The sequence below is a fragment of the Tupaia chinensis genome, unplaced genomic scaffold (assembly GCF_000334495.1).
Source record: "Tupaia chinensis unplaced genomic scaffold, TupChi_1.0 Scaffold000111_1, whole genome shotgun sequence".
Taxonomy (NCBI): domain Eukaryota; kingdom Metazoa; phylum Chordata; class Mammalia; order Scandentia; family Tupaiidae; genus Tupaia; species Tupaia belangeri.
The window spans coordinates 2166933-2181878 of record NW_006159575.1 but is presented as its reverse complement, the minus strand read 5'-3'; the positions used below and the strand labels follow the sequence as shown (position 1 = coordinate 2181878).

Here is a 14946-nt window from a genome sequence, read left to right as displayed (position 1 = left end):
GGTCATTTGCTGCGGAAAAGGGAGCTGCAAACACTGAGGGTGCGGCAGGAGGAGCCTCCCCATTACTGCAGGATCTGGAGGCTCTCCGCCCCCTCCTAGCTCAGCCTGCCTGGACCCAGGCTGGGGCTGGTCAGGCGCCACTGGGTACCGCAGAAGCCCTAGCAGCCACAGCAAGGTCAGCAATCAAGGGCAGTCCTCCCTCACAGAAACGGTGGGCCGCCGCAATGACTGTGGTAATGACTGACTCAGGAACCACGGGTGGGCACAAAGCTTTCCCCGCCAAACACTTACTCATCGCAGAGGGAAACGAAGTCAGCTCAGGACGGAGGAATCTCCAGACATAAAGGGCACTGGGCCCACCGTCAGGAATCAGTGACCACAGGTGAGGCCAAATACCAGGCGAGCCCACAGTGAGGGCCAGCTGTCTCCTGACACTGCCAGGAAGGGAGAGGCTGAGGCTCAGGCCACCTGGACATGGTGCCCAGCTCAGGGCTAGTCCTGACCAGCCTGGAAAAGTAGCCACAGGGCAGTGCGTGGTGGGGCGACTGTCCACTGATGACCCACTGGGCACACAAAGGTGTGCCTCTCCCAGCCCTCACTCTGCATCCACTGAGTTCAGGGCCTGCTCACGGTGGGAAAGGGGACCCTGCTGTCTTCAGACACATGTAGCACACAACAAAGCTGGCACGTCACCCACGGGCAAACGCCCCGCACTCAGAGCCCTCGTCTCACACTCTGCAGGATGCTGGGACGAGGACACAACTGGCCAAAGGACAGAAGGAGACCTCGGTCCTCTCTATACCATGGCTGCCATCCAAGCCCCCAGCTCCCCTCCTGCCGCACCCTCACTGTTTGCAGCTCCTCTCTCCTGTAGCAAATGACCTGGTCCTGTTGTCCTCAGGTCCATCCCACACTCTTACAGGACGGAGGTAAAACACCAGGAGGCCCGAGAAAAGTCAGCTGTGAACCAGAACACAGAGCCGCGTTCTGAGCACTGAGCTTCTGTCACGGTCAGACCGCCCGCCCCATGATGCAGACAGCCAAGGGGGCAGCCACCGAGTGTGACCGGGCTCACCTCCTCTAGGCGTCGGCTCGTCCTTCCTTCTGCCGTGGCATGGAGGCCTCAGGCTGCCACCCGGATGTGATGACCCCTCCTCGTGCTGCTCTCTGGTTTGCTTCTGCACCTTCCTTCTGGCCCTGGCTCTTTTTCCATTTTCTAGCACAGAAACGGGTACCTGTTACTGCATGCCACGTACGTGACTGTACACAATCCTATCACCAACAGAGGCGGAAAGAGAAAGGACAGAGGGAAAGTGAGATGTCGCCCCCGGGGGGGACGGCATGCTACATCCCTTCTCCTCCTCACAGGATATCAGACACACACACGTCCAGTGTATTTTCCAAGCCACCAGGTCTGGGACTCGAACCGCACACTCAGCCATGTGGAATCTAGTTGCTTTAACTATCACATCACCTGGCTGGCCCCAGCCCATCATTGAGTTCTTACTAAAATTCTTTTTTTTTTTTTTTTTTGAGAGAGATTTTTGCTGTAAAGCACGTGCACTTGCCGGAGAGACTGAGAAAGAAAGTGAGAAATCACCCCCTGGGGGATAGACATATTGTAATCCCTTCTCCTCCATTCTCCTCTTGGGATTTTTGGGCATGCACACACACACAAAATCTAGTGTGAGTTTTAAGCCTCCGGGTCCAGGATTCCAACTGTGGTCAACTACATGGGAGTCCAGTGATGTAACCATTATGCCATCTGCTGGTCCCAGAAGATTTCTTTTTTTTTTTTTTTTTGGACAGGTTTTTGCTATAGAGCACGTGCGCTCACCAGAAAGACAGAGAGAAAGAGAGAGACAAAGTGAGAAATCACCCCCCATGGGGGCTGGCCACGCCACAATCCCTTCTCCTCCATTCTCCTCTCAGGATCTTGGGCACAAAGGCACACACGACTGGCATGAGTTTAAGACACCAGGTCTGGGACTCAAACCGTGGTCGACTACATGAGATTCCAGCAACACAGCCATTACTCCAACTGCTGGTCCCTCCAGTAGAATTCTTATACAAATCATACATAACAAACTTTCAGAGTCAGTCTTACTGTTTGCTATGCAGGACTTTTCTAAAAATGTAAAAATTCGTAAATAAAATATATAAGAGTCAGTAGTCAGAGATTCTATTTTAAAGGAACTGTAAGGAAGTGACTTATTCCATGGCTACAGTATATTCACGAAGTATAATTCAAGGTAAGGTTCATCGGTTTACCCAAAGAGGAAATTAGCGTAAACCGCACGTACCTGTGAACGGCAGCCTGGAATCTCTCTACATCGTGAAGCCTGTGGAGAAGCACAAGACAGGGATCACTGGCCTGCAGACACCCCATGACACTCCCCGGGCCTGTCAGCAGCACCGAGCCCTGCTTAGTTCAACAGGTCTCTTCATTACCTGCTTAAAACAACTAGAAGAAAAGTAAGAGTGAGTGACTGTGAAGAGTCAGGCCTGACCACGGGCACAAGCAGGTCCCAGAGGCAGCTGGTAACCCTGAGGCTCGGCCCAGAGCATCAGAAACAGAAGGAGCAGAGAGACAGCTCATGGGGGACTGGGGACAAGAGGGTCTCTGTCATGCAACTCTGGGGCCCAAGAAGGCAGGACTAGGATCTGTGGAAGCCCAGGCAGAAGGGTGGATTTCACAGGAGATGTGCAGGAGGTGGGCCCAAGGGCAGGACAGTCATGGGCTCACCTTGTTACTCAGCTCATGGCTGCATGCGAGTACTCACCACACACCCTGCACATAAGTGCTGTCACACACTCACCCACTGCCCAGCACATGTGCATCAAGGGCCCCGCTGGGCACTCTGTGGAGCTGGGTCTCAGTGGGAGAGATAGTGAGGGTGTTGGGGACCAAAGAGGGTGTGCACATAAGTGCTGTCACACGCTCACCCGCTGCCCAGCACATGTGCATCAAGGGCCCTGCTGGGCACTCTGTGGAGCTGGGTCTTGGCGGGAGAGATAGTGAGGGTGTTGGGGACCAAAGAGGGTGTGGGCGCACTTGCATGGGCCTGGGGCCTCCGTAGGCAGAAGCTGGTGAGCACGGTGAGGGTGACCACGTGAGAATGCTGCCTCCGGGACTGGGCGTGTGGATGGCCGCTATTCTGTGAGGACTGGTCCAAATGACAGCAAAAATTCAGTCACTGGAGAAGGGCAGGAGCTAAGCTTGGGGAGGCGTTAGGGCTGAGATGCTGTGAGATGTCTGATTTAATGATGATAAATACAGCCTAGAAACACCTGAGCCTAATATTTAAGCAATGTTTATCTTATAGCTAATTTATTTCATTTTTCAGTCTTCAAGCTTTTCCATAACTGCCTGTATTAATGCATCTTCGAAGATGAGTCAACTTTTGTAAAGAAGAGAGGGAGGAGGAAGGAAAGAACAGCTAACCTTCCCGGGCAGATACAGGGAAGATAAATGGTCGTATTTAAAGCACTTAGAGGGAAACCGACGAAGAGGGTGACACAGGGAAGGCGAGAGCTGCCCAGAACTCTGTGATGACAGAGGCTGCCCCGACTCCAATGCCCAGGTAGTGGCCACTGATTGCTGGCTGCTGAGCACCTGCAATGTGGCTCACGTGATGGAAGAATCAAACTTTCACATATGTTTCATTTTATTTGAACTGTGGCCAGAGGTTACTTTTCTGGGTGCAGTTACAGTCTCTTGCTGTGAGTTCTTAGATATCACTGGACGCAGACACAAATCTCTAGAGCCTACGCTCTGATGGAAGAAGCAGACAATAAATAATAAATACGATGAACAGGTAAATTATTTAGTGCGTTAGAAAGTACCAAGTACTACGGGCAAACGAGCAGGGAGGGAGGGCGGAGCACTGGCGGCAAGGCCCAGCAGGAGAGCGGTGACAATCCCACTGAGGGCGGCAGCAGTGGCAGAAGCAGTAGCGGAATATTACGAACAACTTTATGACAAAAAAAGGTAAATGAATTAGACGAATTCCTAGAAAAATAATTCACCAGAACTGAGGCCCGCAAAGTAACACAAAGGTTGTCTTAAGTTGTCGTTAAGGAAGCTGACTAATAAATTCCTTCAAAGAAGTTTCATTTCAAGAGTTTTCTTTCTTTTCTTTTGTTTGGGAGGAGAGAAGTTTTTGCTATAGGGTGTGAGCACTAGCCAGAAAGACAGAGAGAGACAGAGAGACAGAAAGTGAGAAACCACCCCCCAGGGGGGGTGGCCATGCCACAATCCCTTCTCCTCCATTCTCCTCTCGAGATCTTGGGTATGCACGCACACGTGCCCGGCATGAGTTTAAGCCACCAGGTCCAGGACCCGAACCGCAGTTGACTACATGGGAATCCAGTGACATAGCCATTACGCCAACTGCTGGTCCCCATTTCAAGAGTTTTCTACCAAACGTTCAAGGAACAATCAATCCAGTCACCAACAAACCTGCTAATAGTAATAGTAATAATAATAATAATAATAATAATAATAATAATAATAATAATAAAAAAGCATTTCCTAAAGGCCAGCTGTTAGCATGGTAGTTACAGTGGCAGGATCCCACATGGCCAACTGTGCTGTGCACAGCAGCTTGAAAATAGTGAAGGCACATGTGCACAAATCCCAAGAGAATAATGGAGAAGGGACTATGCATGGCCATCCCCTGTGGGAGCTGCTTTCTCACTTTCCCTTGCTCTCTGTCTCTCTTTGGGGAGTTCTTTGGTAAGTATATTCACTCCATAGCAAAATTGAGAGAAGCAGGCGTTTTCTAAATAATATTATGAATGAACATAACATATATGACAAGCCCTGGGGAGGTCAGACTGGAAGGCAAATCACAGACTGATCTCACTGATAAACATAAATATAAAACTCCTAACCAAATGTTAGTTACTCTATCTAACAATATATAAAAAGGGTAATAATTCTTGACCAAATTAGGTTTTTACAAGGAAAATAGTGTCATTTATGACAACAATTAAAAGGAGAAAAGTCATAAGATCTTCCCAAATAGATGCATAAAAATTATTTGATAAAATTCAATACCTATGCATGATTTTTAAAAAAACTTAGTAAACTAAGAATAGATGTAAATATCTTTAACCAAATAAAAATTATTTTTAAAAGTTTACTTATCAGTCAGATCCCACATAACTAATTGTGGTTGGAATCCCAGCCCCAGTGACTTGAAAAACACTCCGGGCACATGTGTGTATGTGTGCCCAAAATCTTGACAGGAGGGAGAAAGGGAGAAGGGACTGTGATGTGACCACACCCCACTGGGGAGAGTGCTTTTTCCCACTCCCTTTTCCTCTCTCTCTCTCTGAGAAGTGCACATACTCCGTGGCAATTAAAAAAAAAGGTTTGGGGGCCAGCAGGTGGCATAGTGGTTGGGTGCTAGAATCCCACATGGCCAACAGCTGTTCGTTTGAGTCCTGGATCTGGCAGTTGGAAAATCATGCTGGGCACATGTGCATGGGTGCCCAAATACGGAGAGGAGAATGGAAGAGAAGGGACTGTGGTGTGGCCACCCCTCCTGGGGGTGTGATTTCTCACTTTCCCTCTCTAGTTCTCTCTGATGCACTCATGTGCCCTATGGCAAAAACCTATAAAAATGTTTATTTAGGGAACCAGCAGTTAGCGTAATGGCTATGTCGCTGGACTCCCACGTAGTTGACCGTGGTTTGCGTCCCGGACCCGGTGGCTTAAAACTCACGTCGGGCACGTGTGCGTGCGTGCCCAAGATCCCGAGAGGAGAATGGAGGAGAAGGGTTTGCGGTGTGGCCATCCCCCCTGGGGGGTGATTTCTTGCTTTCTGTCTCTATGTCTCTCTCTGTCTGTCTGGCGAGCATATGCGCCCTATTGCAAAAAACCTCTCTCTCAAAAAAAAAAGTTTATTCATTTATTTCTTGAGAGAGAGAGACAACACCCCCGACAGGGTCTCAATGCCACAGTTTGCCATCAGCTTCAGCCAGCCCTGGGTCACGGGCACACAAGTGTCCAGCATACTCGGGAGGTCTCTAGACACAAAACAATAACCTTTCCATGTAGGTCAGCCTTGCAGAGGGTTCCATTTCACAACTACGTCATGGTCTAGCCACTTTTCTTTTTAAGAGACCATCATGGACCTGCCTGTGGCCTGGTGATTAAATGGCTAGACCCCACATGGCCAACCACACAGTTCAGTCCTGGACCCGGCAGCTTAGAAAACACATCAGGAACATGTGCATGCATGCCCAAAATCTTGGAAGGAGGGACATGTGGAAGAGAAGGGACTGCAGTGTGACTGTGTCCCATGGGAGACACTTTCTTGTTTTCCCTCTGTCTCTCTTCAGGGAGAGACAAAGAAAGAAAAAGAGACACTCACTAACATACATATCCGCCCAAAGGCTTATACATAAAGGTTCAAAGCAGCTTCATTCATAATACAGGTTAAGCATCCTTTATTTGAGATGTTTGGGACTAAAACTCCTTTGGATTTTGGAATTTCTTTCCTTCAGATTTTGAAGTATCTGTGATTATGTAATGACACGTCTTGGAGATGGGACCCACGCCCATACACAAAATCATTCATGTTACATACACATCTTATATACACAGTCGGAAGGTGATTTTAAACAATATTCTTGTATTGTAGCGTTTGACTGTGACTCTTCACACGAGATGTAGAATTTTCCACTTGTGGGATCATGTTGCCCCTCAAAAAGCTTCAGATTTTGAAGAACTGCAGATTTCGTAATTTGGGGTTAGGAAAGCTCAAACTGTAGCCCCAAATTAGAAACATTGACCAGGCCCTTGGGACCAGCAGTTGGTGTAATGGCTATGTCACTGGACTCCCATGTAGTCGACTGCGGTTCAAGTCCCGGACCCGGTGGCTTAAAATTATGCCAGGTCCATGTGTGTGCATGCCCAAGATCCCAAGAGAAGAATGGAGGAGAAGGGATTGTGGCATGGCCATCCCTCCTGGGGGGGTGATTTCTCGTTTTCTCTCTCTCCATCTCTCTCTGTCTTTCTGGAGAGTGCACGTGCCCTATAGCAAAAAACCTCTCTCAAAAACAAAACAAAAAACAAAAAACAAGGAAGAACACACACCAGCACAGCTCTGTGGACCAGAGGAAGGCAGATGCAGACTGCCTGTACATATCCCCCAATTCTAGACAAGGAAACTGGTGAGCGGAAGCAGGTCAGGGTATCCACCAGCCAGGGCAGGATCTGGCCACAGAGGGGCATGAGGAACACAGGCAGGTGACGGGTGTGGTGATGAGACTAGATAACTGTCAGTCTGCAAACTGCACAAACTGGTAAAATTCAGTGTAAACTAGGCCTCAAAGAGAAGTACATTTCATAATAATAAAAAAAGGACAAGTGTCATTTCTAGTGGTGAACTTGGAAGATAATAAAACTCCTATCTTCTACCAGGCAACTCCCCATCCTCACCCCGAAATAATCAATTCTAGTGTATGAAGACTGAACATGAAAGGCAAATTTTTAAACCTTTAGAAGATAATAAGGAAAATACCATCGTGATCGCAGGTGAGAAAAAGATTTATGAAACAGAAAATAAAAAGCACCAACTGGGCCAGCCTATGGTCTGTGGTTAAAACAGCTGGACCCCACATGGCCGATCATATGGTTCAAGTCCCAGACCTTGGGGCTTGAAAAATAAAACAAAAACACCCTGTGTTCATACGTGTAGAATTCCAAAAGGAAGGAGAGACGAAGAGAAGGGATTGCAGCATGACCATGCCCCAGGGGAGGGTGCTTTGTTGCTTTCCCTCTCTCCTTCTTTTTCTCCGGTGAGTGAACACATCTTCTAGCAAACCAACACGTAGGAAATGACTAATAATATCATTCCATTTAGACCAAGTACTTTGAGGACAGAGGTAGCATGGTGGTTAAGGTACTGGATCCCACATGGCAGACCACAGATCAAGTCCCAGACCAAGCAGCTTGAAAATAACTCTGGGCATGTATTTATGGGTGCCCAAAATCCTAGGAGGAGAACGGAGGAGAAGGGGGGTGATTTCTCACATTCCCTCTCTCTGCTCCCCTCTGGCAAGCACACACACCCTATGGCAAAAACCTAAGAAAACAAACGCACACACACAAAATACTTTGCAGCCCGGCCACAGCATCATGTGCTGCACATTGCTACTTGGCAGGCTGAAGCCACTTGGCAGTCGTGGGTTCAATGCCTGGTTCGACCTCCGAGGTCAGCATGGTGGCACGCACCTACAGTCCTAGTGACGTTGGAGGCTGAGGCGTAAGGATCACAACAGCAAGACTGTCTTTAAAGGAAACAAAAGGCTTACTCTCATGTAATCGCAAATATTAGAAAAAATGACCACCCACATCAGGTCTGTGTCTGTTTTGAGAATCACCCATCAAATTTCAAAGCTGACCAGAGAGGTGGACTACCACAGTTCCAGTGCATACTGACTCCCAAATAGTCCTCAGTAATTTTTTCACCATACTTAACTACTTATGTATAAACATAAATTTTAATTTTGTCAACACTACAAAATAGTTTCTTTAAAAAAAAAAAAAGAAACAAAAAAATAACAGATCGCTTTATGAAGTACGTACACCAGTTAACAGACAACTAGTCTGGCAGCTGCCACTCCCCCACCTCCACACCAGAGTCTGGGAACTACGCTCTCTCGCCCTGGACTCACCCCCCTTTCCTGATGGTCTTAATTCATTTTTGCATAGCTAACAGAAATACGGCCCAAAGGCATCACAGACGGAGGGGAGCAGAGCAGATATGGTCTGTACCCATGAGCATCTCTTCCTCTCTTCTGGGGAGCAGAGCAGATATGGTCTGTACCGGTGAGCCTCTCTTCCTCTCTTCTGGTCGCATTCCTTCTACTTCTAACCCACTAGAACTTGACAGGGCAGCTCTGCCCTGAAGACATCATCCCATACAAAGGCCCCACCCTGGGACACCGGAAAAGAATTAAGTTCTCACTTACCACATTTATAATACAATTAAGTCCCCATATACCAATTTCAGGGGTCATCCAAATTCAAAAACACGAACCTTTGGGGGGAAGCCACTATTCTACCTTAACACCATTGCTCCATTTCTTTCCCAGCAACAAATTATGGCCAGAGGAAGTCCTTCTAAAAAATCACCTGACCTAGGGTGACCTTGAGGACCATGACACAGGTCACAAATCAGACACGCTCCACACCTCAAATGTCATGCCCTCAAACCCTATCTGCGCGGAAGTTCCTCCCTGCCACCTGCACTTGGACCTCGGCACCCTGAAGCTCCGGGTCTGCCCAGGACCCTTGTCTTTCCTGGTCAGGATCCTCGTCCCTCCTTCCTTAGGGGTGGGAAGCCCATCTTCCAACCTACACACCTTCCTCATCCTGGTTCCAACGGTGTTTTCAAGACCCACGCACACCTCCCTCTGCTCAGCAAAGATAAATAGGCACCAGCCCACACGGAACCCCCCCACGACCTTTTCTCTTTCTCTTTTCTTCCTTCCTTTACCACAAGATCATGGCCCCACATCACCATCCAGGTCTGATTCTGTCTCCCACATGCAGCCCTTCTCCTCTGTCCTCCTACACGGCGTCAGCCCCTGGCCCACGGAACTCGCCACACTCTGTACAGGCCAGCAGCCTTCCGGAAGTGTGTGGGATACACCACACCTCTCAGAAACATCCCAGACCCCTCAGCACATGGCGTGATGGTACCTGTCTCCCTGCATACTGGCCCTCACTCCAGCCACACCACTGCTTGGAATGGCCTCCAGCACGCATCCTTGCCCCTCCCCCACACATCCACGTCACACATTACTGCCTCTAGGTCAAGCACACTGGGCTTGTTTTTCATTCTGTTTTGCAATAAAAGCAATAGGCATATTAATAAACAGGATTTGGAAAGCAAAGGACAATACTAAGGTAAAAAACCCTATCATCCTGACCATCTGAAAGCAGCTGCTGTTCTTAGTACAATAATGTAACTTTCATCACTGTGTGTCCTTTAATATTTTTAATGTATACAAACAGATTTCATTTTTATTAAAATGCCACCCGCGATGTATACATGAGATTACTCTAGTATGCCACCTGCGTAGTATGCTATATACTACATGCATACTGTACCACACACACGTACCATATGCACGCTACACACTGCATGCACCGCACCTACTACATGCCTCGTACACTTCACATCACCCATGGACACTGCACACTGTAGGTGTGTTGCACACCACACGGACTACATACTACAGTGCTTCCCTGGGCCTCTCTCCATCCCTAGCAGTCCCAAAAGCCCCTCAGTGTCTCAGAGTCGGCAGTCTGCCGAGCACCCTTCATGACAGCAAAGACTTGGCATCTGCATGTGCCTTTTTACACACACGAGGCAGCGCGGCTCCTGGCTGCTTTCCTTGCCTGTTAAGAGCTTCCTCCTGGAGCCAGTCAGCACCCCCTAGTCACGTCCACCTTGCCTGTCCACTTTCCTCAGCTGGCCCTGGCTCCCTGCCTTCCTCAATGCACCCCAACAAACCCCAGTGCCATCTACATCCAGGCCTTCCTCCCAGGGACCCCACCAGTGCACCACCTCCTCACGTAGGCACACCTGGGGCGTGCTTTCTTTCATTACCCAGATCTTATGAGAATTCTACAGTTTTCTACTTATTTGTGAGTCAGTTTTGCTAAGTCATATTTTCCCAGAAAACAGTTATCAATTTGCTGACACAGAATTGCTCATGTTTTGTAACCTCTGTTGAATAACATCGTTGAGAAATATTTGACAAATAATAAATTGCACATATATTTTTTAAAGTTTATTTTATTCACAATAGAGAGAACGTACATCAGAGAGAACACAGAGAGACACACACAGAGAGAAGAAAGACAAAAGAGAGACAGTCAGAGAAAGCCTCCTCAGACAGGTCTGGTCGTGCCATGATCCCTACCCCTCTCCTCCAGCTCGTCAGGATCTCGGCACATGCCCGGCGTGTTTGAGGTCAACTGGATATCCAGACCTGTGATTAGCCACGTGGCTTCCGGCACTCCAGTTCAGTATGCCACATCTGTGCCACAGAGGCTGGGTCATGAACTGTATGTAGTTCATTAACATTTATTTATTTATTTATTTATTTATTTATTTATTTATTTATTTTTGGAGAGGTTTTCGCTATAGGGCACATGTGCTTGCCAGACAGACAGAGAGAGACAGAGAGACAGAAAGCGAGAAGTCACCCCCCCAGGGGGGATGGCCATGCCGCAATCCCTTCTCCTCCATTCTCCTCTCGGGATCTTGGGCACGCACGCACATGTGCCCGGCGTGAGTTTTAAGCTACCAGGTCCGGGACACGAACCGCGGTTGACTACATGGGAGTCCAGCGACAGCCATTATGCTAACTGCTGGTTCCCAACATTTATTTATTTTTGAGAGATTTTTGCTCTAGGACCCATATGCTCACTGGAGAGACAGAAAGTAAGAAATCACCACACACCCCCCTTCCCCAGGGAGATGGCTACACTGCAATCCTTTCTCTTCCCTTCTCTTCTCGGGATTTTAGACATGCATGCACATGTGCCTGGCGTGAGTTTCAAGCTGCCGGATGTGGAAATGCAGTCGACTATGTGGGAATCCAGCAACATAACATTATGCCATCTGCTGGTCCCCCTATTTTTTTAAATTCATGACATAGCACGTACATACTTACAAGGGGGTGGGGAGAGAAAGAGAGACTGGGGGAGGCACCTTCACAACTTCATGCTGTGGGAGACTTGAACCACAGTCAGCAGGTGGCTTCCAGCTCCACAGTCTGGTATGTTACTGACTGTGCCGGAGTCTGTGCACATACTTAAAGGCATAATGTGATCAGTGTTGATGAATCCCCATGAGGTCATCATTACTACTGAGCTAATGCGCGTAGCCCCTCCCCAGGACTCCCTCAGGCCCCTCTGTAACCTGTCCCTATCCCAGGCAGCCAGTGGCCTGCGATGATAGGGCTTTATAGAATAGCATGGCCCGTGTGTGTCCCTTGTCTGGCTCCCTCACTTCTGAGATGACCGTGCTCCTGTGCGTCAGCAGCTTGTCCTCTGCTGAGTGGCTCCACTGCACACCTCCCATTTGCCCATCAGCAGGCATCTGAGCTATTTCCACACTGGGCCTTAGGAACAGGCTGCTGTGGACACACATGCTCAAGAGTTAGTGTGGACAGACACCCTGAGGGTAGGTCATGCAGGGGCCACACGACAACTTTCTAAGAGACTGGTAGTGCTTTGAACATCTTCCACAGAGGATCGCCTCCCTTCTCTGTCCTCCCCATGCAGCCCTCACCTACGCCTCTCCTTAGCCAGTCCCTGGACTATGTCTACCCTCCCACTCTAACTCACCCACCAGACAAGTCAGACAGCATTTCAGAAGCACAACTTTCCCTCCTAAGAGGAACCCTTGCATGAGATTACTGAGCTTCACCCTGCTCCAGCCATGTCCATGCTGGCTCCTGTCTACCTCAACCTTGCCAATCCTTCAGCCATGAGCGTGGCTCCTTGGCAGGAGGCCCTCCCTTCTCAGGGCTGCAGGCTGTCCAGCCATCAGATGTGAGACCCTGTAACCTTCCTGGATCTGGAACCACTCTGCTATCCCCCTGTGGCACCATCTTCAGGGACATGCATACGTGTAGGTGTTTCCAGTGTGTGCCTGCCTCACTACAATGCACATAGCAGCGGCAGGGCTGAGTCTGCACGGGACACCATGCCCAGGGCTGGTACGCAGGATGGAAACATTGTCCATCAGATCGGAGTGCTCTGTAAAGTTCACTTGTCCTTTTACACAAAGCTGATGAAACTGCTGTACTTTGGCCCATACCCCTCAACATTGTCTTTTCTTTCTTTTTTTCTAAGAGGTTTTTGCCCTAGGGTGTGTGCACTCACAGGACAGAGAAACTGAGACAGTGAGAGGGAAAATGAGAAATCACCCCCCCCCCCGGGTATGGCCACACTGCAATCCCATCTCCTCTATTCTCCTCCTGGGATCTTGGGCATGCACACATGTGCCTGACATAATCTTCAAGCTACCGGGTCTGGGACTCAAACTGCAGTCACGTGGGAGTCTAGCAACGTAACTGCTGCACCATCAGCTGGCTCCAGGCAATATTGTCTTTTCACAGATGTGGTCTGGGACACCACAACTACGGACTTGGACGACATACATACTCCCCTTGTCTCTCCCATGTGATACAGCCTCTGTACCCCTACTGCCAAATGGAGGAGCTAGGCTGGGGCCCCGCATGTTCCCAGTATCACTGTGGCATCAGGTAAGCAACTACACATGAAGCCCTACTTCTCCCTGCCTGGACCACTGGGACTCTTCTACATGGCAGGCCCTGACTGACCCCACAGCCCCTAACTAGACCATCTCATGCCTGCTGCCCCCCATGGCTCTGTGTCTGTACCGGACACCGCTCAACTCTCACATACACGGCTTCTTCTCCATCACCTCCCGCAATGCACATTCCTCCTGTCTGCACACAGACAGGCCCAGCAGCACAGAGGGGCTCTCGGCAGATGATCAATGAACCAACAAGACAAAAGCATCTCACTGCCCGCTCCACTGAGGACACAGGACAGACACATCAGGCCCTGCACATGACAGCCACACGTCCACATCCAGAGCCAGGCCTGGCAGGAGGAGGGCCCAGCCACCAAGGATTCCTCCCAACCACCTGGAGGTAAACAAAAGCACATCATGAATGTTCCCTGCTTTTTCTAGCTGGGACACTAAAAATGGGTCAAGTTTGGAGGAAAAGGAAACTTAAAATGGTCTTCTACGTGGCTATATGTCACCATGAAAGCTTTTTTAAGAAAATGAAAAACAATGAAATAACAACATAAGAGTGCTTTGAATTTAGATTCTCAAATGGATCTGAGAACTCAAAACACAGTTAAGAATCCCTGCTCCATCCTCTGAGCCAGCCAGGACCTGAACCTATCCAGCAGAGCTGCTACCACCATGGCCAGCAGTCTCCATGACCACGCAGCTCCCGGACAAGTCCCTGGTCCTCATCCTCACAGACCACTTAGAGTTGCCAGGGACCCTCTTTCCAGCATAGCCCTGACCAGCAGGTGCCAGGCACACAGCACAACACTGATAGAAACAAGCTGAATGACAAACAGACACCCATACACACTGACAGGGCACAGAGGGACTGGACAATCTCCACTGCTGATCCACACCAACTTTCTTTTTCTTTCCTTTCTTTCTTCTTATTTACTTTTTTTTTTTTTTTTTTTTTTTTTTTCAAGATTATTGCCATAGGGAGCATGCACTTGTCAGGGAGAGACAGACAGGGACGGAAGGAAAGTGCAAAATTACCCCAGGGATAGAGCCACTCCGCAATCTGTTTTCTATTCTCCTCTGGGATTTGGGGCAAGTATGCACATGCACCTGGTGTGTTTCTCAAGCCACATGGTCCGGAACTAAAATCACAGAGTCACTATGTAGGATCCAGCACCTTAACTTCTGTGCCACCTACTGGCTCCATGCCAATTCCATATGTTAAGCATTTGTACCAGTATTTGGTATAACTCAGGGGCTGGGTTAGGATGAGGCCCCAGGTGGGTGCCTGACCCTTCAGTAATGTTCACATCAGACCTGGCAGCCTACAGGTGTCCAGGGGACCAGCGACACCACATCCCACTGCAGCTCCAACGGCAGCATGGGAACTCGAACAAGCTTGTGCCATGCAGGTGTCAGTCCTGAACAACCACCTGGCTCCTTACCCAGGCTTCTCCCTCTGGGAATCTCAAGCTCAACCCTCCCTTGAACTCTGAATTCAGACATCAAAGCTCTTGCATGTCAGGTGGTCACCAGGCATTCCCATCAAGTCTTTCCCACCTAGACCCATTCCCCTGACAGCCTTCATCACTTTGGCAAACAGCAGCCCAAACATCTGGCA

The 14946-nt window shown here is 49.1% G+C and overlaps 1 protein-coding gene across 2 annotated transcripts in view; it reads right to left on the bottom strand.

Annotated features, from left to right (window-relative positions):
* PCGF3 (polycomb group ring finger 3) overlaps positions 1 to 2366 on the bottom strand; it is a 64223-nt gene extending 61857 nt beyond the window's left edge. Inside the window, exons 1-2 of one of the 2 annotated variants that reach the window (XM_006143844.3) lie at positions 2304 to 2366; positions 1076 to 1216 (exon numbers count right to left, since the gene is read on the bottom strand). The gene's annotated coding sequence lies outside the window, so the exon portion shown is untranslated. Of the gene's footprint in view, positions 1 to 1075; positions 1273 to 2303 lie in introns of both variants that reach the window. The other variant, XM_006143845.3, reaches the window with a different exon arrangement.
* Between the last annotated feature and the right edge of the window lie 12580 nt (positions 2367 to 14946).